Raw genomic sequence first — 10,364 nt, forward strand, 5'->3', positions numbered from 1 at the left:
TTTTAGAAAAATGGTGTTTATTTCGAATCTGAACCGTATATTAACAAGTTTAAAATACACTTTTCATTGTCTTGATCCTTTCTTTTTAGGAATTTGACTACGAACATATACGCACCCATATATTGGCTGATATCATAACTAGACGGACTTCCCTTAAACTGCACGGGAAGTCCCGTCTACTCGCCGAATTTAAAAAAATGCCATTGTTTTTGCTTAATTTGTGCTTGAAATGATCTGTCACTAAGGCTAAACTATTAATTAGATCACTCCAAAGTCAAAAAAAAAGAAGTATGCCGGACTTCGCCACATTGACCTTACTCTCAATTATTTTTTAGGATCATTTCGAATATTTATTCTGATTTGGCCTTCGATCCTAATAAAACTTAGACGAACTGTATTTCTATTGTGATTATCGTCAATTGTATAGTCATGTACGTAATTTAGGTAAGTACTCGTACTTTTATATTAATATAGTAGGTATTAGGTACTAATGACAGATTTATCTTGTGGGAAGACTTTAAAAAAATATGCTATATAAATAAAACCCTACATAGATTTCTTTTGAGACATGAAGACCTAACTATAGGTAAGTATAATTCTTAAGTCCCGCGTTATAAATAGGTACTTACCAAATAGCTAATCTCTTGCTAAAGATAGGTAATGAAATCAGAAATCTGCTGAAATAGGTTAACGCAAATGGTAACTACTAGCTATAGAGTTGCTATAAAATGTCAATAGAAATGTATAATAAGTACATATTTCAATAAAATTGTGACGGCTAAAGAAAAACGAACTATAAGCAGTGTTGGCCGAAAGTTAATGCAAATTGAAAATGCTGGCCATTAACCATTATAAATTGAATCGTAAACTGTAATCGTCCGTTACGGTTTAAGGTTCAATTTATAATGGTTAATGGCCAACATTTTCAATTCGCATTAACTTTCGGCCAACACTGACTATAAGGGTTATCATATGCAGCATTTTGATTGGCCATTTCGGTACTTATTACCTTTAATGCAATCGATCTAGTCATTCTTATTTTTTTACAATTCTGTACTATAAACTACTGTCTGTACGTGTAGGTATTCGGTCTATACATGTATTTATATTTAATAATGAATACCTATAATTAAAATAACAAATTAGGTATATGGGCGTTTTATTATAATTTATAACTCATTCATTAAGTAGGTAATAGGTAGGTATTTATACTTGGTCAAGCAGATCTTGTCTGTAGAAAAAGGCGGCAAATTTGAAAAATGTAGGCGCGAAGGGATATCGTCTCATAGAAAATTAGAATTTCGCGCCTTTTTCTACTGACAAGATTTGCTTGACCATCTATACTTACAGTCAACATCAATGATAGTCTGTGCGGAAAGAGAAGAGTCGTGGAATGTACTTATGGGGCCCGATACATTCCACGACTCTTCTGTTTCCGAACAGACTCTAGGTACATACCTAGCGGAGGAGACTACGCTGCGTGTCAAGAGTATGTACCTACAGTCGCCATCAGGCCGCGTAGCCATGATGCCAATCGCTTACGCTCCGTAGCGATCGAAACGCAACTGTCACTGTCGCACTAATATGGAAGAGTGATTAGGGCTTGCAATTCGAATATGTCGAATATTCGACCTGTTTTGATATTCGAATATTCGGCCGCTCAGGTTTCGAATATTCGAATATTTTTTATTACTAGGTAAAATCTATTTTCATCCGTTATAGTTACAGTTTCTGTGTATTTTGCCGGGTATTAACAGTGAATGAGGAACCGTAGGTACCCAAAGGTACCCAAATGCGAAGGAAATAATGTTTTTACTGTATTCCTCTCAATAGGCTTCATGAATACTTACAGTTAAACCTAAGAACCTAACTCAATTTCAAAGGAAACGAAATCAAAAAGTATGTTTTATTACGGTGCGGCTAATGCTTTTTCTAGGTACAAGTAACTTTACGTAAGTTTTAAGATAAAGGGTCATTTTGTTTATTGAGTAAAAGCGTACCTTAAGCGAATATTCGAAGTCTAAACCTTGCCCTTTATCGCAATTCACAAATTTGACCATACCAAACCTACCGAACTAGGTAATCTAACCATGCACCTTTAGCTAACGAATGATCCACCCCGTAGTCAGCCAACTTTTTCCCTTAAATATTCCAATACCAATTATATAACTTATTATATAACAGCCGACCATTAGGAATCAAAACTAAACTTGCCAAGACTAATAAAGTCAATAAAGATTCAAAATACAATGGAATTAAAGGCCATTTCAAAATCATCAAAATCAAAATCAAAAATATACTTTATTCATGTAGGCCTAGCAACAAGCTCTTATGAATCGTAATTAATCTTAATCTAATTATCAGAGCAATTTATTGATGTTAATATTATTCCATAATAAAATTGGATTATTATACATATCAAATTTAACACTAAGAATTTCACAAAAGGATCGTCAAACATTAAAAAGATTGTATAAAAAAATACTAGTCTAGAATTTCTAGAATAAAATCTAAATGTCAAAAAAAAAGCATAAGTAACAAAAGAAGTAGATAGTATTACATCGGAATATCCATTTCCTCATCAATAATCAAATGTACCTAATAAATAAATAATCATTTCGAATAACAATTAATCCCACGTTGTAATATCATTCATGTAGTCTTGTGTGGTATAATAAGCTTTAGAAATAAGTTTACGCTTTACATAATTCTTAAATTTATTAATAGATAATTCAGTAATATGGTTTGGAAGTTTATTATAAAATCTTACACAATTACCCATGAATGATTTTTTAATTTTATGGAGCCGAGTGAAGGGCACTGCGAGCTTATGTTTATTTCTAGTATTAATATTATGAATTTCACAATTTTTCCTAAAATTTACAATATTTTTATGTACATACAGAATATTCTCATAAATGTATTGACAGTGCACTGTCATTATGTCAATTTCCTTAAATTTATCTCTAAGTGAGTCTCTATGGTTCATTTTGTATATTGCTCGAATAGCCCTCTTCTGCAGAACAAAAATGGTATTTATCTCTGAAGCACCGCCCCACAGTAAAATACCATATGCCATAATGCTATGGAAGTAACTAAAATATACTAATCGAGCTGTTTTCACGTCAGTTAACTGACGGATTTTGCTCACTGCAAAAGCTGCAGAGCTCAGTCTATTCGAAAGAGTAGCAATATGGGGACCCCACTGGAGTTTAGAATCTAAAGTTATACCAAGAAAAACTGTACTATCAACTAATTCCAATTCCTCATCCTTCACAATGACACTTGTTTGCACATGCCTTACGTTACTACTAGTGACAAACTTAATACATTTAGTCTTTTTCTCATTTAACAATAAATTATTAACATTGAACCAATTTACTACTTTTGAAATGGCATTGTTTACATCATTGTAAGCTTGTTGCTGTCGTTTGACTTTGAAAATAAGTGAGGTGTCGTCTGCAAACAATACTATATCATGGTGGGTCTTAACAAGGAATGGCAAGTCATTTATGTAGATAAGGAACAGGAAAGGCCCCAATATTGACCCCTGTGGTACACCCATAGAGACCAATGACCCAGGTGATCGCTGTCCATTCACATCGACCCTTTGTATTCTACCATTTAAGTAGGACTTAAGTAAATTCAGTGCCGATCCTCTAACTCCGTAATAATGAAGTTTCCTGATTAATGTTTCATGACAAACACAGTCGAAGGCCTTAGATAAATCACAGAAGACACCTAAAGCATCTCGTGACTCCTCCCAGGCATCGAAAATATGCTTAATTAGCTCAACACCGGCATCGGTTGTTGAGCGACCCCGTGTAAAACCAAACTGCTTATTATGCATCAAATTATTAACGTTAAAATGTCGTACTAATTGAGAAAGAACTAATTTTTCAAAAATCTTGCTAAATGTTGGTAGCACAGATTTACAGGCTTCTTAACGACAAGAAGTTAATTTAAATCAGAAAATGATTAGTGATTACCTCCTAAAATGTTTTCTCTCTTACATACGTGTTTGGATGGTTAAAGTTATATTAATTCACGCAACGACGCATTTATAATAAAAAGTTTTATCAAGAAATATTGAAAATGTCTAATTTTGCGTTTTAGGTATTTACTTGCTTTTATAAACGTGGGTATTTCAGAGTAGGATGATAAAATCTAGTCAATAAGTGGATTTCTGCAAAATATCATTAATTTTAGCAATATGTGAAAAAAGCTTTTGAATAAAACGATAATAAACCGATTTTTCGTTCCTTTTCTTATTTTTTTTAAATATTCGAATATTCGAATATCTCGTCAGAAAAAGTCGAATATTCGAATACCTGAAAGTTTCGAATATTTGCAAGCCCTAAGAGTGATAGAGAGATAAAGCTTTTCGTTGTCGAACCTTGGCTAGGCCGGCAGCACTCTAACGCCTTAACAATATGGTTTAAGATCCCACGATCCCGTTTCTATGGTCGACCTTCACCAATCTGTCTGACGGATGAAACTATGAAAATATGAAAGAAAATATGTTCCTGAACATAAAACAATAGGGTTGCCTAAAGAAATCCGGTCAAGGCTATTTTTAATAAATTAAAAAAAAAAATTTTTTCTTCAAATTTCACCGATTTGTCTGACAAACGAAATAAGTTCCAATGGAAAGTATAGAACTTGTACAACATAAATCAACTAGGTTGCCTATCTTTTTCCGGTCACTATTATGTAGGGATTGCAATCCGGTCTGGTTTTGAATCCTGCCGGTTCCGGCCGGATTTTGGCCTCAATCCGGGGGATCCGGCCGGATTGGTATTGCGGATAAAAAATTCATCAAGTCACGTATTTTATTATGTTTTTTAGCGTTTTTATTACTTTACCACTAAGTCTTAACCACTAAACCACTAAGTTTTGACGGTAGTGACCCTGCCTGTGAAGCCGATGGTCCTGGGTTCGAATCCCAGTAAGGGCATTTATTTGTGTGATGACCTGATGACACAGATATTTGTTCCTGAGTCTTGGTTGTTGTCTATGTATTTAAGTATTTATATATTATATATATCGTTGTCTGAGTAACCACAAACAACACAAGCCTTCTTGAGCTTACTGTGGGACTTAGTCAATCTGTGTAAGAATGTCTTATAATATTTATTTATTTATTTATTCAAGTCTTGTTACAATAATCAGTCTCAGAAATGAAATCTTCTTTTTCTCTTAAAATATCTATAGCCCAACCCACATTTCCTACAAAAAGGTGCTTTCAATTCAACCATTTTAGTTTGAGCAAACAAAATCAATGAACGTGCATACCTATACAGGTATACATTAAAACATTTATTCACACGAAACATTTAACATTTTTAACGGGATAAGTTCGCTTTGTACATATTTACTGTATTCTCTCTGTGTTATGTACTTACTTTGTGCAATAAAGTGTTTACCACTACTACTACTACTACCACATTTTCCCGCTTTATTTAGTAGCATAATAATAACAAAATAACATATAAATAATAATAATATATTAATATTATACCTAGGACATTTTTACACAAATTGACTAAGCGCCACGGTAAGCTCAAGAAAGCTTGTGTTGTTGGTACTCAGACAACGATATATATAATATACAAATACTTAAATACATAGAAAACAACCATGACTCAGGTACAAATATCTGTGGTCATCACACAAATAAATGTCCTTACCGGGATTCGAACCTAGGATCGCGGCTTCACAGGCAGGGTCACTACCCACTAGGTCAGACCGGTCATGAAAAGTCAACATATATTTCTCTAATTACTTTTAATTCGACAAAACATTTAACTTAACTGCTGAAGTGCTGAATGAAGTTTTATAAATATTTATTCATTATATTTTAAATGCAGGTAACACTTATTATAACTGGGCTATAATGGTTTGTACAAAATAAAACGAAAGAAGATGTACATTAAATTACAATGTAACAACATTGTAGGTACATTCTCTAATAGATCTACTAAACGACATATGTCTGTATTACAATTAAGAAGTGGAAGCTACTTTTAGTGCTTTAGTTTATCCGCCGCTACGTAACTAAGTAGGTATTGATGTTAACTGTACGCTTCCAATGCCTAAGAATAAGAAAGATTGTAGGTACCTAATACTTAATTAATGATTGATAAACTGAACTGGCACGGCTACGGTTAATAATAGATAATCCATACTGCAGAGTTGTTTTTAGGTAATGTACTTACAAGTAAGTCAAACCCATACCATAAAAAAGAACTTTACTTTTACTACCTACGTATCTACAAGTATCTACTAGAATTTTGAGGAAATGGCCATAGAATTTATGTGGCTAAAAAAACGTAGGTATCCATTTCAGGAAAATGCTGCTTTATACTTTAACAGTATTCAGAAAAGCACTACTGGTTACTAAATATATATAGGCAATCAAGGCTTCGTAAACCTCCCTATCATCAACCAGGTGTTATGATTCTCAGAGGGCTAAGTTCAGTAGGCAGGAGTTTGCCAGCACCTATTTACTCGCATGCCGAAGGGCATCCCATATGGATTACGAGTATTACGACTAATAAACTAGTAGTTCGCCCCGAACTGAGAACTCGCAGTTAACCAAAAATTATTATAGAGCGATTGACTTTGTTGCACCTCCTTAGGTATCGTATAGTGCGTCATAAAATAGTAGAAAATAAATGAGAGCACCACTTTCTACGTAACCGTCACATTTTTGACTTCTAGACTTCTTATGACTATAGGCTGCAATGCAAAGAATATAATGCTGCAATGGATCAAAAATCGCCTGGATTTATTGCAAGGTCTGTGGAGCCCTTGACTGATAGATTTAAGCAAAGAGTAGTATGTATAATATACAGGGTGATTCAGGAGACGTCAGCAGGACTAATACTGCGCATTTCGTAGATTATAAGCAACACTTTCGTATCAGTATTAGTGAGGTTAACGTTAATTTTCTAGTCGTGTTGAAAAAAAAAGTTATTAATTTATTTACGACATGCGTGGTCACCCTAAAATTAGAATACTAAACTACCGATATTCTGTGTCAAATTGAATGTCACCACTGTCATCGCGGTCTGGTTACTTTTGAAAACTCGTATCTCACTCAAGTTTGACAGTTTATTTTCTTCGTAATCAAAAATTAAAGAGGTTTTATGCTGATTAATTAGGTCTTGTAGGTTGACCATGATTGTATAGGATTAAATTTGCCCTCACCAAAAAGTTAAAAAATAGGAAAAAAACTGGCTGTTTCACCTAAATACGACGGTGATCGATCAATAATCAGTTACTGAGTGTGCAGGATTAGTCCTGCTCTCGTCTCATGAATCACCCTGTATAGGACAAAGAGAGCCCTCTCGTGGAACTTTGCATCCACCAGAAATATCAACGTCAACATCAGGGGGGGAGAGGCATAAATAGCGTCTAAGTATGTTGCGAACGTAAAAAACTTTGACTTTGAAGAAAGGCTTCAGGATATTTATTAACACATTCGACACCGCGTACCCGACTCTCGGGCACTCGTAAACTTTACTCAGATGCCGGACAACCCGCCCAGCGGGTTGTTTTGTACGCAGATATAGACGACCGGTTTCTGGGGTAGTGCGCCGTTTTTTGCCCGGTTGCGAAAGTGTTAATACACGAAAACAGATTAGATACCTTTAACTTGACTGTTGATGTAAATAAATATATCATACACGGCTGGAATAACACACAATTGACCACGAAACACAATTACACGCAGCAGGTTGTCAATCTACCCGCCATAATTTTTCTAATATTTTTGGTAATAAAGTTCTCAGCAACTGTGATGGCGTATGAAAACTTTGTTTCTTTTAACATTGTAAAACTGAAAGTATTTTTATTTATCTGAATTATGTCGTAGTACAGACAATAAATGGGGTGTTTTAATAACAAAACTTCCGTGAGTGACCCGTATTAATATATTTAATAAATGGGGTGTTATAATATTTTGAGTTTTATTTGACAAAGTTGTTTTTTGTGACAATCGCCTCCATGGCAACGATGTCCATAAATAATCTGTTCTAACAGATGTTTTTTTGTTTGATCCATGACTTTTAAGACGTTCTGACGAATTAAGTGAAGCCATATTAAAAAAAAGTTTAGCGTTAAGTAATATAGATGTCGCTATTTTTTCGAATAAAGTGCTTTATATACGACTGTCCCTCCCCTGGATTTAAGTCATCATAGAAATCATAGAGATTAAAATAAACTGTATCTGTGCTAAGCCGACATATTTCCTGTCAAATGTCAAATACCTATATTACGTTTATATTATTTTATTTTTATCTTGCTAATTATTTCAAAAAGATAAATTTAAAAACGATATTATAAATATATTATATATATCGATACCCAAAGGTTGTCTGGAAGAGATCGCTCTTAAGCGATAAGACCGCCTGTTGTTACCTCTATTGTCTTTGTTTATGTTATTGTTCATTTATTGTAAACTACGTGTATGTGAGGTGTGCAATAAAGAGTATTGTATTGTATAAAAGTGCAAACCGAGCACTTTCATTTGATACTAAATTCGACCATGTTTTTTGCAAATAAAATGACCAGAATAGCTAGCCTCTCACAAACAGCTTTTTGGCCTTCTAAGCTCTTCTACCTCAATAATCCCTTGATCGAACCTGCTCATAATTTAATCACTAAAATATAATGCCCTCAACTACACGTTTACCCAATTTCATTTAAATTAGAACAAATTTAATCAAGTTCTTGAGTATCAAATTATCTTCTGACAGTTCAGCTTAAAAACATCGAAATGCCGGGACGTGCCGCTAGCCAGCCGCGTGATCCAAGTCGAATGTAAGAACTTCGCTTCGCTTCGCTCGCTCGTTCGATAAAATGTACTGGTAATGGCTCCTCTACACGATGGGCCAACGTCGGCCAATCCAAGGGACGCATTTATGCGTTAGAGGGAGCAAGTGATATTGCTATCTCATTCTACCGCATAGCTGCGTCCCTTGGATTGGCCGACGTTGGCGCATCGTGTAGAGGAGCCATAACAGTGGTAACGTACTATTCACTAGATAAATTAAGGTGCCGTAGTTTCAGAGAGCGGAGTTTATGAAAAATCGTACCGCTTTTTTAAATAACAATACGGTCACCAAAAAGTGAATTAATAATCTTGGGATTTTTTCTAGGGACTTCAGCGAAAACGCTGCTTTCGATTTAGGTAGATAGGGGGAAGCGGGGCAGCTTGGTACACCTTTTTTTGAAATCGATTTTAGGCCTCAAAATGAACACTAAATATATATTTTTTGTACTTAGTAGATAACAAATTTACTAAGGTATACTAAGTATATCTTTTTTTGTTAAATTTATGGCCAGTAAAAGAGATATATGGATTTTAACAAAAAATGGGATTTGTTCAATTGTGCCCCACCTGCAGGGCACTTTGATACATTACATGGGACACTTTGATACATCATTTTGGGGTACTTTTGCACGTGAATCAAAGTGCCCCGTAAGTGTTTCAAACTGCCCCGCAGAGCACACTTTACAGATCAACTCAGTTAGCTGACCAGTAGTAAACTTTTTAAACATTACAAAACGTCTATTAAGTGCGGTGCTATTAGAACATACTACAGTTATTAAGCAGGTGCACTAAAACTACAAAAAAAAAACTTTTAATGAAATCAGTGTCAGTTTTTCACAAAAAGCTACTTTGGTTGTTTTAACTTTTCTTTGTCAATTTTTTTTCTCTTTGTACGTTCGCACTATTCAGTAAAAAAAATTTCACAACAAAAAAACTGGCAGGGGCACTTAGATACACGAGAGGGGCACTTTGACATGTTCAAAACTGCCCCAATCTTTATTGTACCAAAGTACCCCAATGGTCAAATAAATGAAAAATAATTTATTAAAAATATACTATTAAGTATTACTTGAAAATAATAAGCTTACTCTATTACTGAATAAACGCACTAAGCGCTCATTATGATGTTCATCCGGTACAGTCTAAAATTTCGCACCACAACTCGATAAAAAAATCATAATTTATTTACTATGCGACCGCGGAAACACGTTTTCACGCACTAAGCGGCAACGGCTGGCAGGAGAGATGTGCCGAAGCTGGTACCTCAATCACACATACAAAGCTACGTTTTAGTGTTGCAGAAGGTGAACATAAGTTTTTAGTTAAGGAATTAGTGTGGGTGTTCAAAACTGCCCATTGTGCCTATCTGCCCCGCTTCCCCCTAGGTATGTTCCTACTTAGGTATTCAAATCCCATTGAATCAGTACGGCTACCACCAGTTTTGACATTGACAGATTAACTCGCGTCTACGTAAATTACTTTCTATACATCTCGCTTGCACTAATATGCGAGTACGAGCGAGATG

At 34.8% G+C, this 10,364-nt stretch overlaps 1 long non-coding RNA gene across 1 annotated transcript; it reads left to right on the plus strand.

Moving 5' to 3' along the window:
* Window positions 1–696: 696 nt before the first annotated feature.
* Window positions 697–1,149, plus strand: LOC134804938 (uncharacterized). The gene is made up of 2 exons (XR_010146196.1): window positions 697–804; window positions 964–1,149. It is a non-coding gene; the product is annotated as an uncharacterized LOC134804938 (long non-coding RNA).
* Window positions 1,150–10,364: the final 9,215 nt, after the last annotated feature.

Source organism: Cydia splendana, chromosome Z (assembly GCF_910591565.1).
Source record: "Cydia splendana chromosome Z, ilCydSple1.2, whole genome shotgun sequence".
Lineage (NCBI taxonomy): Eukaryota > Metazoa > Arthropoda > Insecta > Lepidoptera > Tortricidae > Cydia > Cydia splendana.